The sequence below is a fragment of the Pelodiscus sinensis genome, chromosome 1, assembly GCF_052426305.1.
Source record: "Pelodiscus sinensis isolate ZL-2025 chromosome 1, ASM5242630v1, whole genome shotgun sequence".
NCBI classification, from domain to species: Eukaryota; Metazoa; Chordata; order Testudines; family Trionychidae; genus Pelodiscus; species Pelodiscus sinensis.
In genome coordinates this window covers 281,395,472-281,418,286 of record NC_143052.1, presented here as the reverse complement: position 1 = coordinate 281,418,286, position 22,815 = coordinate 281,395,472, and the positions used below count along the sequence as shown (strand labels likewise).

General features: G+C 39.9%; 1 pseudogene across 1 annotated transcript in view; it reads left to right on the top strand.

Annotated features, from left to right (window-relative positions):
- LOC149525745 (uncharacterized) overlaps positions 1-22,815 on the top strand; it is a 194,491-nt pseudogene that overhangs the window by 26,490 nt on the left and 145,186 nt on the right. The gene's annotated exons all lie outside the window — the stretch shown is intronic.

Here is a 22,815-nt window from a genome sequence, read left to right as displayed (position 1 = left end):
TCATAATTGTTGTTTTGGAGTTAGATCCAAATTAATACTGGAATTATTTTATTCCTGGAGGCTCTCAAGTCACAACATTAAGTGTGTACAGGGCCAGTCAGGTGGAGGCACAGCCATGGTATATTCTTTTAGGAGCAAGGGATTGCAGCAAGAGGATGGATAGAGAATCTCCAACTAAACAACATCATCACTGGGACTGTGTCTAGACTACATGCCTCTGTTGGCAGAGGCATGTAGATTAGACAGATCGGCAGAGGGAAATGAAGCAGCAATTTAAATAATCGCAGCTTCATTTAAATTTAAATGGCTGCCCCGCTCTGCCGATCAGCTGTTTGTCGGCAGAGCGGGGCAGCCTAGACGTTCCCCTGTCGACAGAAAACCCTTTTGTCGTCCGCCCCGTTATGCCTCGTGGGATGAGGTTTACCGGGGCGGTCGACAAAAGGGTTTTCTGTTGACAGGGGAACGTCTAGACTGCCCCGCTCTGCCGACAAACAGCTGATCGGCAGAGCGGGGCAGCCATTTAAATTTAAATGAAGCCGCGATTACTTAAATCGCGGCTTCATTTCCCTCTGCCAATCTGTCTAATCTACATGCCTCTGCCGACAGAGGCATGTAGTCTAGACACAGCTTGGGATACATCAGGTGCCCAGGCACACACATGTAGGTGGCCAGCTACAGAGTAACTCAGGGAGAATAGAGGGGGTTACAGTTGTCTTAAAAGATTTGTCTTTCTTTGTTTCCCTTTCATTCTTGATGTAACCTGAATGCTTGATCATTTTTTGAAAAGTTTGAGCAAGTATTCAATCACTTTTTTAGTTCTGATAGAGTGGGGGGAAAAGTTTTACGCTTCTCAGAAACTGCTCATACTTTGCCTGCCTTTGAATTACTTACATAGGTTTTGTTGAAACTTCAAAATTATCATGCAAATGGCCATCATTTAGCTGTGACATTAAGACTGAAGAAATATGAGTGAAATCATGAAGCTTAGTAATGTTTTATAATCCATCAATCTCATCCCACCTCATTCAATTCTTATTATATTCATTGCCCACTCTGACTTGACTGCAGAATCTATTTGTCTCTCTAATTCTGTCCAACTTTTATGTGGCTGATCCTATTCTATTTCTATACAGCTCCATTATATTCTTCTTTCACCACATTGATTGATCCCTCCGCACAAGGCTCTGGCTGATGACTTTTAATGCACTGTAGTAGTGTCCCCATTGGACGTTACTGTGCGGGAAGCTGTTTACCTGTAGATTCCAATCCTGGTTTGCAATGTGGTAACTTGCTATGTAGAAAAGTTGTACACCAAGGGTATGTCTACAATGCAGTTTTTTTTAAAAAAGCTTCACTTATGCTGCAATCATGTTCTTTCGAAAAAAAATCAAAAGAACAAAGTGGGGTTTTCCAATATTGGTAAACCTCTTTCTACGAGGAAGAAGCCTTTTTCCGAAAGAGCTCTTTCAGAAAAAGGCATGTGTGGACTGGGAAGAAGGAGTTCTTTCGAAAGAAGAGGAAAGAGGAGAAAAGCACAGGTGCCCTGGTGGCCACTCCATCCATAATCACAGCTTCAGTGTGAGATAGTGTCCAATCCGTGTGCACGCTATCTTTCAAAAAAGCAGATGGCTTTTTCAATGCACTTTTGCTGTGTAGACGCACTCTTTCAGAAGAAGTTTTTTCGGAAGAGCTCTTTCAGAAAAGCTTCTTCCAAAAGAAGCCTGCCGTCTAGTCATAACCTAAGGAAACAAAACATGAATAAATGATCTGGGTGGGCTTTACAGGTACATGGAGCCTCACAAAGATGATCCTACTAATATCAAATGCAGCATTCAGTTTTAATAATCAAGGTGTTGTAAAATGGGATTACAGAACAATTTATAGAAATTTAGTTTTCATTCCTTTGCTAAGAGCTCAGTTCTGTTTCTATTAAAGTCCAAACCAAAACTTCCATAAATTCAATGGGAGCAGAATTTGTCCCCAAATGTGTTGTGATATTGACTCAACATTGCTGTGTCATATTAATGATGAGAATTTACAAGCTATAAAATATATAAATAATTGCTATGTGGCCAAAGTAAACTCCTATTTCATTGAGTTTAAGTGTTACTTATCTGATTGACTAGAAGATCTATAAAGGATGTAGCACTGATGATTTGATCATTTGCATGCAACAATGCTGCCTCTGCCTATTCCTGATGATTTCTTGTCTCTAAATGTTTCCTCTGTTTGGAAGGAATTTTGTGGTTTTCCTTCTGTCATCACTGATCATTGAAAATATATCTAACATTTATGCAGCTGGCATTATTTTGTGTCTAACGTCTCTAGTTAGAACCTTTCCAAATGGAGAACAGGAGAGTGTGACAAAGCATTAGACTTTAATATGTTAAATGTTACACAAGAGCACACAATACTTGTAGCGACAAGATATATTGAAAGGTTTCAATTAACTAACTTTCTTTGCCATAGGTTTAGCTCTTATTAATCTGGATTTCAGAGAGGTTTGGAAGGTCTCCAGCAACTGTCATGACACTGTAGCTCTATCAAATTCTCTGGAAATGCAGACCTGTAAACATACTAATGTCTCAATGGAGCAACAGTTAAAGAAGCTTGAAATTTGATGAAGCAGTGTTTGTAGTGCTAAAGAATATTGAATCTGATTTTCCACTGCCTTGAATCTTGTATAATGTGAATGTAAAATGCTGCCATGTCACAACAAAAGAATTTTCCGCTCATTTTGTACAGGTGCAAAGGACTGTAAGATTGTAGGCAGCAGAATGTTGGGCCTTTAGTTAGAAATGGTAATTGTTTACCTCAGTTAAAGTTGTCTGATTCTATACAAATCATGGTTTGTAGTATGAGACTGTCATCTCTGGGACATTACCTCATTCATTGCAGAAGGTCGGTAGTGAATGAGGAAACAAGTGAGACAAATGCAAAAAGAGAAAAAATCCTCTTATGGTTAAGACAGATTAATGCTGCCCTGGATAATTAGATACCTTTCCCGATTCTGCCACAGAGGTATTATGTGATGCTAGGCAAGTCACTTAATAAAAAGTTTTCACAAGTTGGTTCCTTATTTTCTGGGTGCACAGCATGAGAACCTGGAGTCTAACTTGCAAAGAAGCATTCACAGATGGAAATGAAGTCAGTGGTATTTTTAAGCATAAAAAGTGCTATATAATACTAAATAGACTGAAAAATCAGATCTTAGGTGGCTCAAATTGAACACCCTAAATTAATGGATACCTTTGACTTTTATCTCTCTGAATCTCAATTCCCCATGTGCAATTGAGAGTAATAATATCACTGTTTCTCACAGGGATGTTGTCAAAATAAATTCATGAATGTCTCGGAAACATTCAGATATCATAGTAATGAGCACCATAGAAAAATCCAAGGAGAAAGTCTGCCTTCAGAGCAATGTTAGAACAGTGTGTGGTAATAAGGCCTAGGACCACACATAGAACAATGAAGGTATAATAAAATACTTAACTGTTGCTCATTCAGAGAACATACTGGTCATACAGTGCACTAAATAAGGCAGAGATGCATGTCGGAAAAATATGTGTGATCATGTAATGTAAGAATGTTTCATAATGGCTATATACAAGAGGACCCAATTAAGCGCTGCCAGTACAACATGTGATCTCCCAAATTCCCAGGAGACATCTGTGAATCACACAGAATTCCTTCTAGGGCACCAGGTACAATTCAGCCTGACATATGGAATTCATACTTAAATTCGACACTTTTCACTTAGAGTACGTCTAGACTACAGGGTTTTGTCGACAAAGCTTCTGTCGACAAACAGCATCTAGACTACATTCAGTTCTGTCAACAAAGCAAGCTTCTTTGTCGACAAAACCCTGTAGTCTAGACACAACCCTACATACAGTAACACCTTCTGTCGACAGAACTCTGTCAACAGAAGGTGTTATGCCTTGTAAAATGAGGTTTACCAGCGTCGACAAAACTGCTGAGTTCTGTCGACGTTATGTCGACAGAACTCAGCGGTAGTGTAGACGCAGGTATAGTTTTGTCGACAAAAGTCCACTTTTGTCGACAAAACTCTGTAGTCTAGACACACAACAAAGACATTACTTTTCTTACCCATTACAAAGATAGCTTCCCCAATTATCACCTCTAATATCATTAGCTCACAGACATTTACCTCCCTCCTCATCCCCCTTCTGTTCTGAAATTTGATTTGTCCTTTTCATATTTGTTCATTTTTTTGATTGTATCCTTTGGTATATATGGTTGTGCCATTTCTTCCACTATTTGATCTGAGGAAGTGGGTCTGGCCCATGAAAGCTCATCACTTAATAAACCATCTTGTTAGTCTTTAAAGTGCTACATAGTCCTGTTTTTTGCTTCATGATTTTTCTAGGGACAGATGTGAGGCTGACTGGTCTGTAGTTCCCTGGATTGTCCTTCCATGTTTTAAAGATGGGCACTGCATTTTCCTTTTTGCAGTGGTCCAGGACCTCCCCCAATCTCCATGAATTTTCAAAGATAATGGTCATCTGTTCTTTGACATCTGCCAACTCTCTCAGCACCCTTGAATGCATTAAATCTGGCCCTATGGATCTGTGTACTGTATATCTAACTTTTCTAAGTAGTTCTTAACCTGGTCTTTCTCCAAGGGCTCCCACCTCCTTCCCATAGTGTGTTGCCTAGTGCAATAGTCTGGAGTCTGACTTTTTGTAAATATTTAGTATGTGAAAAGTAAAGTCCAATTATTTAGTATTTAGACTTTGCAGGGGTGAGAGAGAAGATTGTGACCATGATTATTTAATTGCTTGTTGAGCTGTCTATCTATCTATCTATCTATCTATCTATCTATCTATCTATCTATCTATCTATCTATCTGGGACACCCAGCTTGTCCTCTGTGAGCCAGCTTGCACAGCCCCCTCTTGTCCCCGCTGCTAAACCAAAAAAGCCTAAATAGCTCTATCTTTAAATGTAGGGGAAGGACAGGTTAAACCAGATTGGGAAAGTCCACAAATCATGGCTGGAAAACCTGTCCCCACTCCTCTCTATTTTCAGAAAAAAACATGAGAAGTCCTGTAGCACTTTAAAGACTAACAAATGAATTTGGACATAAACTTTTGTGGGATGAAACCCACTTCATCAGATATACCAGACACCAGAGCTATATCTTTTTTATATTTACATAATAGCAAATATAGCCAATGCTACCTGTGTCTGACTGGGGGAGCAGGTAAGGTTTGTAACTTTTGTTATTTTAAGTACTGAAATCACTTATAGGGGAACAGTGTTTCTGCAAAGCCTGCTGAGTACTAAAAATCACTGAGAGTTGACAACAATTGACTGATATACAGAGTTTACAGCAGAGAGGCAGGTATGGCAGAGAGTGGTGGGCAGGGGCAGATGGCATGAAATAGTAAGCAGGTGACACATGACAAGGAACAGCAGCTGGCTGGGATACTAAATGGCAAGACATGGCAGTTGGCCAGCTGGCTAGCCAGTGCAAGCACTCAAGTAGCAAGACAAGTCAGGAGCATATTTGCTGGAGTAGGAAGTGAATTCACACAGCTGAACTTCTGAACCTTGGATCCTCACTGACCAGGGACAACCACAATGAGTTGGGTATGATAAGGGAGCAGAAGTCAAGAAAAGTTTGCTTGTAAGTCTGAAGAATATGAGGAGGAAGACATAGCCCCAGGCGTTCTGGGTGGATGTCCTGCTCACAATTGTATATTTATGAATCCTATTTGTTACCTTTTCCCTAATTAATGTTGACTTTTCTCCTTTCATCCAAAGGTGGTGCGTAATTTTCCTAAGTTACTGGGTGAGGGGATTGAACTGGTTATGTGTTGTATTCTTGAAAAAGGAACCCCTAGATATTATACAGGCCCTGGCTGCTATCAGCTCCACCTGGCAAAACGGTTACATTTTGTGGGGGGTGCAGAGGACTCATCCAGAATCTTGGGTTTGTAGTCCTTCCAAGCACATCTTAAGTGAGCACTACATTGGGGAAATAATTGTGTTTATATTTTGGAGCAATCACAGTTTGTATTATGTATAATGGCTAATATGTCAAGCTTGTTGGGCCCTGACTCAGTAGTCTTAAGCTCTGGGGCTTTACCACTGACTGGTGAGAGGGTAAAAGCACTGGGGGTAGCATGTGAAATTTTGTCTAAAGCCCCTATTGTAAGTTAATTTTTTTGCTGGGGACCCCATTCCAATGCTGGAGGGAAAGGAACTTGAACACTTGTTGGAACATACTACTAAGATGCTGCAGGAGTGAGCTGTACAAGATGAAGAAAAGTAAAGGTGTCTACTAGAGAGCCTCAAGGGTCCAGCTTTAGATGTCATTTGCACCCAGAAACTCACTAACCCTTGGGTCAGTGTGAAGGACAGCCTACACGCTCTCAGTTACATCTTTGGGACAATAGGAAGCTCTGAGGACATTTATTGTACATTCCTTATGTAACCCCTTTTTTCCTCCCCGAGTTACTTGGGAGCAGGTCACACTCACAGGTGTGCCTGGGTGCCTGATGGTTTTAACATAAAAGGAGATCCTGAGTACCCCAGTGGTGATGTTGTTTGGTTGGGGAAAACCTATCTACCCCCCTAGCTGCAGTCCCTTGCTCATAAAACTGTACAATGGCGGTGCCTCCACCTGGCTGGCCCTGTACACACTGGTGTGCCTTGGGAGCCTCCAGGATTTAACAAATTAACCGTGAATAACATCAGTTAACAAAGTACACAGAACTAAAAGGAACTTATCTAGCTTCCAATATTTATCCCAGCTCAGAGTGCACACCCCTGGACACACAGTCCCAGACTCTTGCTTGCATGAGCCTGCTTGAAGAACTGCAGCTGTAATGGAGATTCTCTGTAGGTAGTGTGTATGTGGGTCCAAGCTATGCAGCAGCTTTGGTTCACTGAGTTAGCCTCTCTTTGAACCCAGAGTTAGTCTGGATCTCTGAGGTCTGTCCCAAAGATGCCCAGTTACTCACAGTCTCCTTCTGTGTGCTGGATGCAGAGTAGCTTCTAGCCACAAGTACAGCCAAAGGGCCTCCCCTCTAGGGCAATCAGAAGCAGCCTGCTAGATCCCAGTTCCAAAGGCTTGCTGTCCCAGTTTGTAACTGCCACATAACAGCTCCTGAATGGGATCAAACTCCTCCACAGAAGCCTGGCCCCCTTTCTGCTCCAAAAATAGAGGGAAAAGTCCACAGATTGCTGAGTCTTCCTCCACACACATGGAGAGACTCAGATCTCCCAAACAAGACTCACTTCCTTCCTGTTTTTCCCCAGGGCTTATGGGAATTTTAGTCTGTGAGGCTAGAGTGCAGCACACAGGGTATTCCCAGAAAATAAGCAGGGGCACCTTTAGTAAAGGGACTATACTTAATTCCCAACAACAAAGGACAAGAGGGTTTCAATCTATATAGAGAGACCAGAAAAACTGCTTCAGCAGGGAGCACTGACTTTGGAGAAGATGGCTCAGACAAGAATGGTTCAAATTATTAGAGAAACTCAGTATCAAAATATAATTCTACTTCATTCTTGGTAAAAGAATAGCAGGAAGGTCCCCTGAGTTACTCCTAGCTGATAAAAGAGGTCAGAAGGCGAAAGACAAGCAGGCTGCTAGTGAGGTTTGAGAAGCCCAACTATTTGAGCCAGTCAACACAGCACTCCAACAAACAGGCAACACCTGGGTATGTCTAGACCACAAGACTCTTTCGAAGGAGGCTTTTTCGAAACAATCTTTCGAAAAAACCTCTTTTGAAAGCATCTAGACTGCAACCACTTATTTCAAAAAATTGAGCAGCTTTATTGAGAGAGAGCACCCAGGCAGTCTAGATGCTCTCTCTCAAAAAAGTCCTGTTTGCATTCAATAGAGCCTTTTTTCAAAAGAGCACTTTCGAAAAAAGGCGTTATTCCTCGTAAAATGAGGTTTTCTGCGGTCGAAAAAACTACCGCGTTCTTTCAATTTAATTTCAAAAGAATGTGGCAGCAGTCTAGATGCAGGTGAGGTTTTTTTGAAAAAAGGCCACTTTTTTCGGAAAAACCCTGTAGTCTAGACACACCCTGAAGGCAAGCACCGGAGAGGCAATAGCTCAACAAATGCAGGTCCTGACAAAACTTTAAAGTACTATTGACAACCTAAGACTCCCAGATATAAAGAACCCCTGGCTATGGCAACAGAGGAGTCGTCACTTAGAACTACCATCGCCTCTGAGCGAAGGGCGAAAAAACAATTCTTTTGCTATCAAAATGGAAAGTTTAAGCAGGATTTTGCTTTTTTTTACTAAGACATTAAATCAGACAACACTGATAACATTTCGCTACCCATACATTCAGTACTAAAGCGATATGTAACCTAACACCAGCCACAGTAGATCACTTGTAGCTACACAGCTCCTATCTACTAGATAGCTACACAGAGTAGCTGTGTTTATGTAAATATAGTTTCCTCCTGTGGTCTTTCTTCTTTGCCAAATAGCTGTCAAGGAGAATTCATTCAGTCTCTGTTTAGAACAGTAAGTTCTTACAGTTCATTATTTGTGCGGTTTTTCCAGTATACAGATCAGCTAGCTGTTATGAAGTGATTACTGTACTGCCATCATGTCAACCATTATGCAAGACCAAATGGGTCAAATTTATCTCTGATGAAGTCAAACTAGGGGTAAATCAATTCTATTATATAAATGGTTATTTTGCATTTATTGCCAGATTTTCAAAAAAATTAGGTGCTTAAATATGTAGATAGATTCCTAGTGGGATTTTTTTTAAAGAAAATGACAAGTTGCCTCTCATTAAAATTAATGGGAATCAGGAACTCGGGCTTTAATATCTACATTGTCCTTCGTTTCTGCATGCCCTCTGTCTTTGGTATGCTTTGGCATAGATGCAGAGTACAAGAAAGGTAAATAACTCTAGCTTGTCAGAGACCTGAATCATCATATTGCTACAAACAAGCAATTTGTTATATGCACCTATCTATTTATACAATTTTTTAAAATTTACTTTCACAGAGTCATGATTTGTGGAGGGCACAGATGTTCACTTTGTTACTCTTAAGGAGAATTCAAATGCAAAATGCTTTGTTTGAAGACTCTACGCACAGCAGTGCATGTGTAAATCAGTCCCAAATGCTCAATGAAAAATTAACATTTCTGAAATGTGCTACAGCAACTTATTTTAAATTCTGGTTCAGAACTATGCTTTTGATTAAAGACAGAAGGGCCAGGTAAACCTCTTTCCTAACTCTATTGATTTCAGTGAATAGGTAAGAGAGAAATTTGCCTTGTTGCCTTTAATATATGTTATTTGAATGTAAAAGTTACCAAATGTTGTATCCCAAAACAAGTATTACTAGCCCAGGAAATTCATAGTTAAGGTTACACTTAAATTTAAAAACATTAAGGTATGGTAACATACAGTAAAGGCACCAAAAGAACATTAACCTGTCGAGATGTTAAGAATTTCAAAATAATCTCAGAAATCTAGGAGACTGGGCAACAAAATGGCAAATGGCAAATGATTTTTTTAGGTATTAAATACAAAGTAATGCTTGTTGGAAAATATAATCCCAGCTAGACATATAAAACGATAGAAACTAAATTAGCCTTTACCACTCAAGAGAGAGATCTTGCAGTCATTGTGAATACTTCTCTGAAAACATCCTGTCAATGTGCAGCAGCAGCCAAAAAAGCAAACCAAAAGTTAGGAATTATTAAAAAAGGGATAGAGGATATGACAGAGAATATCCTATTGCCTCTATATAAATCCATGGTATGCCCACATCTTCAATACTCATCTCACAAAAGATATCTTGGTGGAAAAATTCATAAAAGGGCAACAAAAATGATTAGGGATTTGTGGCTATCATATGAGGAAAGATTAATAAATATGGGACTTTTCATCTTAGAGGGGATATGATAGAACTCTATAAAATCATGACTGGTATGGAGAAAATAAATAAGGAAAAGTTATTTACTTGTTCCCATAACACAAGAACTGCTGGTTAACCAAATGAAATTAATAGCAGGTTTAAAACAAACATAAGTGTTTCTTCACACAATACACAGTTAACCTGTGGAACTCCTTGATAGAGGAAGCTGTAAAGATCAAAACTTTAACAGGGTTCAAAAAAGAACTAGTTAAATTCATAGAGGATAGGTTCATCAATGGCTATTAGCATGGGTAGGAATGGTGTTCCTAGCCTCTGTTTGTCAGAAGCTGGGAATGGATGACAGGGGAGGTATCACATGATGATTCCCTGTTCTGTTCCTTCTCTGTGGAACACCTGGAATTGGCCACTGTCAAGAGATAAGATACTATGCCAGATGGATGTTTGGTCTGTCCAATATGGTCATTCTGAAATTCTTAAGTTCTTAACCATGCCCTGTAATGACATATCACAATAATCATCTCAATGTAATTAAGCGACAAGGAGTTCTGTTGCTTAATAACATGCATGCATCTGATGAAGTGGGTCTTTGCCCACGAAAGCTTATGCTCCAATACATCTGTTAGTCTATAAGGTGTTACAGGACTCCTTGTCGCTTTTGCGGATCCAGACTAACACGGCTACCCCTCTGATACTTGACACAATGTAATTAAGGTTTGCCTGTATTTGTGTTCACAGCTGAAAGTCAATTTATTTTAAAAGACAAAATAAAATTTAGCTTTAAAAATATTTCCTCCTTTCGAAACAGTTCTTGATCAGAGTAGATCATGCTAATGAAGCACGGGATATTTAAATCCCCGCTTAATTGACTATTTCAAATGCCTATATTTGCATCCCTAGTTCGAACTAGGGTGCAAGTATAGACATACCCAGAGTGTTCACTGCAGGGCAAGACTGAAAAGAAGGAAAGGTTAACTGGTTTGGATAAGGGTTTTTGTTTATTAGGATGATTTGGCATAAAGAAAAAGTGCCGCAAGCTTTTAAATAGACACCATTTAAAAATGTTACATTGTGAACTTTTTAATGGATATACTTTTAAGTTATGAGAATTCTCAACTGAAAAGAGAAATGTGCTATAATTCTGAAAGGAAATATTTTATTACACATTAACATACATGTGCTTAATGATGGGGTATGATTGACCTAGGGGAGAAGGCCTTAAAAGCCAGAGGCCAAGCTACCAGGGGAGCTCGTTAACAGAGCAGTTTGAGAGGGAGTTTGTTGGTAGGATTCCTAGTATAACCAGCGTGATTTGGAAGGACTACATCACCTGTGCCAACACTGCTCCTGTCTCCTCCATCTGCACCTGTAGCCAGACAGACCACCTGACCATGGATGCCTCTACTCAGATTATGGTGTGGTTTTGCAGAGACTGTGGCTCACATTTCCCACTTACAAAAGTCCAGGCTGAGGAGACAATTCAATGTGAAAGGTGCCTGCTGGTGGACTCTCTCAAAAAGCAGAAGGGAGAACTACAGGAGGAGATGACTAGGCTGAGGAGCATCCATGCCCATAAGGAATTCCTTGAGAGTATTCATGTGAATATATCTAAGTCTCAGGAAATTATCTAACTACAAAGGACTGCTGCACACCACTGGTGGAGGAGGAGATTACTCTGTCTCAGGGGGACATTGGCTGCTAGTTACTTCTGGCAGAAGTTGGTGCTCCACCCCTATTGTTAACCCAGACACTGTGGTTCTGAAGAACCATTATGCAGCCCTGGATATGAGAGATAAGGAATCACCCCCTAAGGAGTAAAAAGAGATTCTATGTACTCTCAAGGCTAGGAGGTCTGCATCTACCACTGCGAGGAGGAAACATAGCATAGTGGTGGTTGGAGACTCTCTTCTGAGGATGATGGAGGTACCCACCTGTTGCCCTGACTTATCAACCTGTGAGTTATGCTGCCTGCCAGGAACCCATATTAAAAAGTAATGGAGAAGCTGTTGAGGTTCATCTGGCCCTCTGACTACTATCCCATGCTACTCAAACATGCGGGCACTAATGCTACTGCAAGGAGTGATCTTGAGCAGAACAAAAGTGACTTCAGGACTTTGGGAGTATGGGTGAGGGAATTTGGGGGAACAGATGGTATTTCTTTGTACCCTTTCAGATAAAAGTAGGGGTCCAGGCAGATACAGATGCATCCTGGAGGTGAATGTCTGGCTGTAAAGATGGTGTCAACAGGAGGGCTTTGACTTCCTTGACCAAGGGATGCTGTCCCAGGAAGAAAGACTGCTAAGCAGAGATAAAGTCCACCTGCTGAGGAAGAGAAAGAGCATATTTGGACACAGGCTGGCTAACCTAATGAAGAGGGCTTTAAAATATATTCAACAGAGGCAGGTGACCACAAGTAAGTCATAAACATGGAGACCTGGGAGAAGGGTCAGAGTTTGGGAAGAGGGGAGCATGGGCTATAAGAGCAGAAATAAAAGGGAGACAAAGCAGAACTGGGGGAAAAATCAAATAAGTTATCTTTATTGTTTGTATACAAATGCCAGAAGTATGGGGAATATGTAGGAAGAACTTGAAATGATAGTAAATAAACCCAACTGTGACATAATTGGAATCACAGAGACTTGTTGGGATAATACACATGATTGAAATATTGGTATAAAAAGGATATACATTGTTCAGAAAGGATAGGCAGAAAAAAGGGAGGAGGTGTTGCCTTTTATATTAAAAATGTATATATTTGGACTGAGGTTGAGATGGGCATAGGGGATACATTTGTTGAGCCTCTCTAGGTAAGGTTAAAAGGGGTAAAAAACAAGAGTGATATGATTAGAGGAAAAGCTTAAAAAACAACAAATAGTCTGGTAGTGGACATGCAACACCGGTCATCTGAAAAAGTGGGCTGTGCCTACAAAAGCTCATGATGCCATCTACATATTTTGTTAGTCTTTAAAGTTCTACTAGACTATTAATTGTTTTTATGTTTTTCCTGTTACAGACTAACTCGGCTACTCCTCTGTAGCTTTTGATCATGATTACATACCACCTGACTATGAAGAAAAGGTGAATAAGGCACAAATATCATAGCAGGGCACAGATTATCAACAAGCTCTTGGAATGTATTAGAGACTTTTTTTTTTTACATTTCAGAAGGCTGGGAAAGCTACTAAGGGAAAGACTGTTGTAGATTTGTTTTAACAAACAGGGAGGAATTGGTTGAGAATTTTAAAGTAAAAGGCAGTTTGGGTGAAAGTGATCAGGAAATAATAGATTTCATGATTTTAAGGAATGGTTGGAAGGGAGAACAGCAAAATAAAGACAATTGTTTTCAAGATGACAGACTTTAGTAAACTCAGGGAGCTGGTAGGTAAGATCCTATGGGAAGCAAGACTAAGAAGAAAAACAATTAAAGACAGTTGGCAGTTTTTCAAAGGGACATTAATAAAGCCACCAAACAACATAATTCCACTATTCAGAAAAGATAGGGGCTACGTCTACACTGGCCCCTTTTCCGGAAGGGGCATGTAAATTTCACGAGTCGTTGTAGGGAAATGCGCGGGGGATTTAAATATCCCCTGCGGCATTTAAATAAAAATGTCCGCCGCTTTTTTCCGGCTTTTAAAAAAGCCGGAAAAGAGCGTCTACACTGGCCCCGATCCTCCGGAAAAAGTGCCCTTTTCCGGAGGATCTTATTCCTACTTCAAAGAGGCAGGAATAAGATCCTACTTCAAAGTAGGAATAAGATCCTCCGGAAAAGGGCACTTTTTCCGGAGGATCAGGGCCAGTGTAGACGCTCTTTTCCGGCTTTTTTAAAAGCCGGAAAAAAGCGGCGGACATTTTTATTTAAATGCCGCGGGGGATATTTAAATCCCCCGCGCATTTCCCTACGACGACTCGTGAAATTTACATGCCCCTTCCGGAAAAGGGGCCAGTGTAGACGTAGCCAGGAAGTATGACAAGTGACCACCCTGTCTTATTCAGGAGATCTTACATTATCTAAAAATCAAAAAGGAGTCATATAAAAAGTGGAAACTAGGTTAAATGACAATGGATGACTAAAAGCAAATAATGCAAGTATGTAGGGGACAAATTAGAAAGGCAAAGGCACAAAATGAGCTCAATCTTGCTAAAGACATAAAGGGTAACAAGAAAACATTCTACAAATATATTAGAAGCAAGAGAAACACCAAGGAGAGGGTAGACCTATTGCTCAATGAAGAAGGGAGAACAATAAAAGAAAATGTGGAAATAGCAGAGGTATTTGGCATCTTACTTGTGTCAGTTTTCACCAAGAATTTTGGAGGCAATTGGAGGTTTAACATCATGAATGCTAGAGAAATGCAGGTAGGTTCAGAAATTAAAATAGGAAAAGAACAAGTTAAAATAGCTTTAAAAAGGTGGATGTCTTCAAGTCACAGGGCCTGATAAAATTCATCCTAGAATACTCAAGGAGATGGTTGAGGAAGTTTCTGAGCCATTACCCAACATCTTTGAAAAGCCATGGAAGATGGGAGATGTTCCAGAAGACTAGAAAAGAGCAAATATAGTGCCCATCTATAAAAAGGGAAATAAGGACAACCCAGAAAACTACAGACCAGTCAGTTTAGCTTCTGTGGCAGGAAAGCAAATAATTAATAATTATTTGTGGAGCGAATAATTAAAGAATCCATCTGCAAACTTCTGAAAAAAATAAGGTGATAAGTACCATATGGATTTGTCAAGAACAAGTCATGTCAACTAATCTGATAGCTTGCTTTGATAGGATAAGTTTTATGGATACTGGAGAAGCAGTAGACATGGTATACCTAAATTTTAGTAAAGCATTTGATATAGTCTCACATGATCTTCTTATCAATAAACTAGGGACATACTATGTAGATGGGGCTACTATAAGATGGGTGCATAACTGTCTGGATAACTATTCTCAGTGTGTAGTTAACAATGATTCACAGTCATGGTGAAAGGGCAAAATAAGTGGGATTCCACAGAGAGCAGTTTTGGGACCTGTTCTGTTCCAGATTTTCATCAATGATTTAGATAATGCATAGAGAGTACTTTTACCAAATTTGCAGAGGATACCAAGCTGGGAGGGGTTGCATGTGTTTTGGAGAATAGGGTCATAATTCAAAATGATTTGAAAAACAGAAGTAATGGTGTGAGGTAAATAGGATGAAGTACTATAAGGAAAAATGAAAAGTTCTCCACTTAGGGATGAAGAATCAGTTCCACACTTACAAAATGGTAAGTGACTGTGTAGGAAGGAGTAATGAGAAAGGTATCTTGGGGTCATAGTAGACCAGAAGTCAACAGTTTGACACTTGCAAAATGATGCAAACAACATTCTGGGATGCATTAACAGGAATGTGCTGAGCAAGACACAAGAAGTAATTCTTCTTCTCTATTCTGCACTGATAAGGCCTCAGTTGGAGTATTGTGTCCATTTCAGGGCACCACATTACAGGAAAGATGTGGACCAATGGGAGAAGGTCCATTGAAGAGCAACAAAAATGATTAACATTCTTCAAAGCATAACTTATGATAGAAGACTGAAAGAATCAATTTTGTGTAGTTTGGAAAAGAGAAGACTAAGGGTATGTCTACACTAGTTCATTAATTTGAGCTAGGTAGGCAAATCAGGGAACCGGGGTTGCAAATGAAGCCCAGAATTTAAATATCCCAAGCTTTATTTGCATGTTCCCGTCTGGCCGCCATTTTTAAATCCCCCTTAGTCCGAACGAACTGCCCGCGGCTACATGCGGCAGTTTAAAGTTAATCCGAACTAAATCCTTAGTCCTTAGTTCGGATTAACTTTAAACTGATGCATGAAGCCATGGGCAGTTCGTTGGGACTAAGGGGATTTAAAAATGGCGGCAGGACGGGAACATGCAAATCAAGCCCGGGATATTTAAATCCCGGGCTTCATTTGCAACCCCGGTTCCCTGATTTGCCTACCTCGCTCGAATTAACGAGCTAGTGTAGACATACCCTAAGAGATGACATGATAGCAGCTTTCAAGGACCTAAAAGGTTGTTACAAAGAGGAGGAAGAAAAATATTCTCCTTATATTTTGTGGAATCTCCATCACTGGAGATATTTAAGAGCAGGTTAGACAGACAACTACTAAGGAATGATCTAGATGGTGCTTGGTCCTTCTATGAAAGCAGGAGACTGGATTTGTGAGGCCTTCGATTTGACCTCTTGAGAGCCCTTCGAGTTCTTGTATTCTATGATTCCACGAAAACAGAGGTTTAATCGCTACCGAAGTGCTAAAAGGAACTTAATTTTAGCTATAGAGCTTCAACTGTTGTCTCCATAATTAAATTATAGCATATAAATTCATATTTAATTAGTCTATTTACAAATATTCCCATTATTTTTGTTGGATTCTTCTGTGTGATGTGTGTTCAGATAGTTACAAGAGACTTTGTATTCCGGTTGTCCACAGATTTGTCACTAAAAGTAAGACATTACGTCAGTTTTATCTCATTTGCTTTATGAAATCAGAGGAACTAATTCTTTTTCCATTGTTTTTATTTGTTATTCATTAAAGTGAATGCAAAAACTCTTACTGATTTAAATAAAACACTTTTTGTTTATTATGACAATGTTAAAGTTTCCATTCAGGATGGCATTGTACAGACACATAGTAAAAACCAGTTTCCTAACTTGAAAAGCTTACAATCTAAGGTCAGCATCTTGCAATGAAGTCTACAAGGGTGACCTCTGAACACTGCATGGTATCACATTGATTGCACTTTTTTTTGAGAATCAGTGCTAAATAATGCCCATCTTTAATTATTAAAATATTCACATTTAATTTATAATGAATAGAGGAATTGCGTAAAATAACTGGGCACACATCCAACTATGCAAGGTCTTATCTGTGTACCAAGAGCATCTAAAACCTGGGGAATTCCAAATTCAAAAGTATTTGAAAGGTTAACTCATGACCAGGTGTCACGAGTTGGCATAGGAATCAATAGGAGAGCACAAAGAATGGCTTATGTCAAAATGCTAATAAGGGAAGAGAATAGAAATCGGCTTGGAGGACAAATGTCATGGCATTTGTTAAATTAAAATTATACTACAGTGACATACCCTGTAATGATACATTTTCTCAATACCAAGAAAAGGATGGAAGGTTAAATGATTAAGATAAGGAAGCAGTAAGATTATCCTAAATAAACATTGCACACAATAATGAATAAAGAATTATGTATTAGCAGTAGGATTAAATTTTCTTAAGTTACTACTAATTATAAATATCTTAATTTTTGAATATACACTTGAACCACCTTGATAAAGACTGATTTTGAAAAAGTACTAACCACCTTTTTCTGAGGATCAGAATCATTTCAGATGTTGGAAGTTGGGCTCCCAAAATTACAAGTCACCTGAAAATGTGGACATTTTTTCCACTTTTGTAAAGAAGTTTACTTTCTTTCTTCAATAATCTGCCAGTCAGAACTAATGGTCCTCTGACTTGTTTGATATCATTCCTGTGTAAAATACATCTCTGGAATATTCTCAGTAATCATAGCTGTCAGCAAGATTTCTGGTATAATGTATTAAAGCAGGCCTTGTCAAAAACCAGATTAATGAAGCTAATTTTATTAGAAAATATAATACAATATTTAGACAAAACTAAAAAATGTCTTATGGAAATTGAACCAAAACAGCAAATTGGTCAGTTTTATATGTTTATGTTCTCTAACATTGCCTTTCAGTTTCCATAATACTTCAGTGACCTTTCTGTTCAAGTTTACATCACAATCATATTCTTTGTAAATTGGAGTCCGCATCACAGTGTAAATATTTTTCACTTTTGCTGACAAAGACTTGACTAAGGGCTAATTGACAGGAAGACTGATCTACCATCATACTTCTGGTGATGATACCTCCAGGTCAGAGTTGAAGCACATTAAGCAGTAAAGGAAGCTTGGCTCTGTTGCCATCTGTTTTATATAGGATAGAGTTATTTGGGGCTGTATTTTTTGTTAGTTTTGACCCTTTCGCAACTGTCAGAGAAGATAAAGTTTCCAGAAATGAAATGAAAATGTCTAGAGAATTTCTGAGCAGGAAGGGAATTTCCTGATGGCATACATGTAGTAAGTCTGCACCTTGTACTTTGTCCTCTTTGCTGGGTGTAATAGGCATGTTGTGGTTGTGCTAGGGAGCATGTTGTAACTAAGGCCACAGCTATACTTGGAGGAAGATTGATGCTGCAGCGATAGATCTTCCAGCATTTGATTTAGTTCTAAGTAAAGAACCCACCAAATTGAATGCTGAGGATAGCCCAATCAACCACAGTAATCCTCACTGTCATGAGGAGTAAGGGAAGTCAACAGGAGTATTTCTCCATTGACCTCGTTCTGTGGGAATGGCGCCAGAGTTCAACTTCGGGTACATTAACTACAGCTACATTGTTTACATAGCTGTAATTGTGTATCTTAAGCCAACTTTCCCCTGTTGTATAGACCTGACCTCAGCCCTGATCTGGCTATCCTGGACATTATTAGCATGTACAGAATCTTTAAATTGAGTCAACCTCAGGTCAGGCCCTGAGAATCAGGACACTGGACCTAGCTCCCTGACATCAACCCCCACCTGGCCCTGATCTAGCTAATACAACTTTATTCTCCATGTTGTCATTTTGGGATTTTGATAAGCATTAAATTTTTACTAAGTCAGATATGGAACAGTAAACTAGTCAGCAGAGCAGGGAATTAGAAGGGTGCAAGGGGAATGCTTGCTGTCATCTTTCAAAGAGACACAGGTGGTATGGCACATAGGCTGGGGAAGGCTCTGCATTCCCAAATTGCACAGCATAGCCTCACCCATGCTTCTCCCTGATCCCAATCCTGATTGCCCTTCCCCACTGGCCCCAGCCCTGGCATGCAGTTGGGGCTGGTGCTAATGTGGATGGAATTTGGGGTGGCTGAGAACCTCCTAGTACTGGGGCTGAATAGCCCAATTCTCAGAGGTTGGAGGAACTGGCATTGCCCCCCTTGTGCTTGACAAATCTGGGGACACTGGGACCAAGGAAGAGGGGACTGCACTGCCCACCTGCCATGCACTTGTGGGGCATGAGGCATACCACACTAGCCTGCCCTGGACCGGGCGAGGCTAGCGGTAGCAAGAAGTGAGAACTGCAGTGTGTATGGGGGAATGGGGAACAGGAGACTGCAGGAAGGGGGGGGCATGGTTGGATAACAAGGCAGGTCCTCAGGCAGAGCGTGGGGTTGGCTGAGGGTTAGGCAAAGGGGGTCACAGAAATAGCATTGGCATGTGATCCATCCCCCATCTCTAGGAGATTTTCTAATTGCCTTTGTTGAAGAGTAATCTCTCAACTTCCTTCCTCTAGCCCTTAGCTGGAAAAAGCCAGAATAGACTCTAAAGGAAAAAGCAACAAGGGAAAGAAAAATAACATTTTTTTTAATCTCAAACACATTGTAATGTAATTTGGTTGTTAGGAAAAGACCTCCCCAACTGCTAGTCATGTGTTTCAAGCATGAAATTGATTTCACACACAATTTCTGAAAACTGTCTGTTGGGTTTCATTAAAAAATTGCCTCCAACTTCTGCTCTCTTTTCAGTAACCTTATTATAGCTACTGTTCAACTTACCCTTGATCAGGAAAGAAGATTTCCTGAAAACATTTCAGTCAAAATGGCATATATATCAAACACCAATGTGACACTGTCTATAGGGACATGTATTAGAAGAACTAGAGGACTCCAAATGAAGTTAATGGATAGCAGGTTTAAAACTAATAAAAGAAAGTTCTTCACACAGCGCATAGTCAACCTGAGGAACTGCTTGCCAGAGGAGGCTGTGAAGGCTAGGACTATAACAGAGTTTAAAGAGAAGCTAGATAATTTCATGGAGGTTAGGTCTATAAAAGGCTATTAGCCAGCAGATAGAAATGGTGTCCCTGGCCTCTGTTTGTCAGAGGCTGGAGAAGGATGGCAGGAGACAAATTGCTTGATCATTGTCGTCTGTCCACCCTCTCTGGAGCACCTGGTACTGGCCACTGTCGGCAGACAGGCTACTGGGCTAGATGGACCTTTGGTCTGATCCAGTATGGCCATTCTTATGTTCTTATGTATTTTGGTGGATATAGGAAGGCTGGGCTGCATTAAGATACAGGGCCAAATCTTCCTTTTCTTATCTGTACAGATAGTTCTGATATTAGTAGGAAAAACTTTAAAAACAACAAATAGACTAGTAGCATCTTAAAGATTAATAAAACATGTAGATGGTATCATGAGCTTTTGTAGGCGCAACCCACTTCTTCAGTTGTGCCCCACGAAAGCTCATGATACCATCAACATGGCTTGTTAGTCTTTAATGTGCTACTAGTTTCTTTGCTGTTTTTAAAGTTTTTCCTGCTACAGACTAAGGCTATGTCTACACTGCAGAATTTTTGTGCAAAAACTCGCAGAGCATCCACACTACAAGCACATTTTTGCGCAAAAATATGTACAGTAGATTGTCAGAAGACAGGGCTTTTAACACAAGTTATTCCTTTTGACAAGGAATTGGTTGACAAGGGAAGCCTTTGTTGACCGTTCTGTTATGCCTCGTGAAACGGGGTTTACAGGAGCAGTCGATAAAGGCTTCCCTTGTCGACCGATCCATTTCTTGACTGCCACGCTGTGCCAACGATCAGCTGAGCCGACACAGCCATTTTTATTTTAATGAAGCCAGGGATTAAATCCCGGCTTCATTGACTATGCCGGATAGACTATTTTACATGCCTCTGTTGGCAGAGGCATGTAATCTAGACATACCCCCTATGACAAGGAATCCATGTCTCTTAACCATCTCTCTTTTTTCTGTATGAATAAAAACAATTCCTTTTAAATCTGTGCACAAACACTTTTAGACATTTGTATTTGTTTATTTTCAGTACTGATTATCTTTTATGTTGTAGGAGACAGAAAAAAGGATATCTGGGGAAAATCACTAAATTCCTCAGCACAGACTGTACTTTATTTTTCCAATCATTTTTATTTAACTGTATTTTTCTCTGTCAGCTACATTATTTTTGTATAAGCAACACTTAAATTATTATTGTTCAGTTTATCTATAATTATACATATTTATGACATGGTGCAGAAAAAAAATAAACTCCAAGGTACTAATGTATTCTGATTCTTAAGTGCCAAATTTGAGACACTTAAAAAAATACTGATTTTGCAAACTATGAACCATTTAGTCTATGAAACTTTAGGCCCCTTTAATGTATTTAGAGCTGAACACTCAAAATCACAAGTGACTTTTCAAAATCTTTGTCAAAGTACCTTCCTTGAACTGTTTACAAACTAAGGGTCTGATTCTTATCTCAGTTATGCTGATTTTTTTTTGCGGGGGGGAGGGTGTTAAATTCTCTCTGTGGAGTGTCTTTGGTGTAACTGAAAGCATAAAGTGGCTCAAGGAGTTTTCCTCTGGTCTTCATTGGTAACAAAACTGGAACCTAAGTTGAAACACACACACACAATTGAAAAACAAAAACAGGCACTGGTTAGAGCAGCCTTGGGCAATAACTGGTCTGTGGGCTGGTAACAGTTCACCAGGGTTAGCCATTAGAAGACCACTGCTGCTGAATTTACCTGTGCCTCTGCAAGTACAGGCACTTACAACACCAGTTGATCATGGGATCACTGTTCCCAGACAGTAGGAGCTGAGGGAAGTGGTGTCCTGGTCCACACTGCTTCTCAAAGCTCCCATTGGCCAGAAACAGAAATTCATACTAATGAAAGCTTCATACCTGTAGAGGTGCTGGTAAATACAGCAGCAGTGACACCGAGGTTGAATCCTGGCAAACAGCCATTGTTTTATTGCCCACCCCAGGGTTAGTGATAAAAAGGTAAGGGGAGTCCTTATTTATAAAAATAAGACCCCATATCTTAAGCCATTAGTTATCATCACTGAAAGACAGGAGACATCTCAGAAGACTAGAAAGGGGCAAAATATAGTGTCTATGTATCAAAATGGAAATAAGGACAACCAGAGATGTGTCAGCTTAACTTCTGTGCCAGGAAAGATCGTGTAGCAAATAATTAAGGAATCCATTTGCAAACATCTGACAATAACGTGATAAGTAACAGTCAGCGTGGATTTGTAAAGAACAAATCATGCCAAACCAACCCGATAGCTTTCTTTGATAGGTTAACAAGCCATGTGGATAAAAAGGAAGTGGTTGATGTGGTACGCCTAGACATTAATAGAGCATTTTATACAAGACCTTGTTATAAATAAACTAGGGAAATACAACCTAGATGGGACTCCCATAAGGTGGGTGCATAACTGGTTCAATAGCCACTCTCAGACAGCAATTATCAATGGTTCAGTCATGTTGGAAGGGCAACATAAGTGGGGTTCCACAGGGATCAGTTTTGGGATCATTTCTGTTCAGTATCTACATCAACAATTTAGATAATTAACTATAAAGTAAACTTATTAAGTTTACAGATACCAAGTTGGGAAAGGTTACAATTGCTTTGGAGGGTATGATTATAATTAAAAATAATTAGGACAAACTGGAGAAATGGTCTGAGTTAAATAGGATGAAATTCAATAAGGCAGAGGATTGGGCCAAAAGAAATCTGATAAGGTTCAACAGTATAGAATCATAGGGTTGAAGAGACCTCAGGAGTTTAGTCCAACCCTTTGCCCAAAGCAGGAACAATTCCAACTAAATTATCCTACCCAGAGCTTTGTCAAACCAGGACTTAAAAACCTCCAGGTATGGAGATTCCACCACCTCCCTAAGTAACCCATTTCAGTGCTTCACCACCCTCCCAGTGAACTAGATTTTCCTAATATCCAACCTAGACCTCCCCCACTGCAACTTACAAACTTTGCTCCTCATTTTGGCATGTGTCATCATTGAAAACAGTC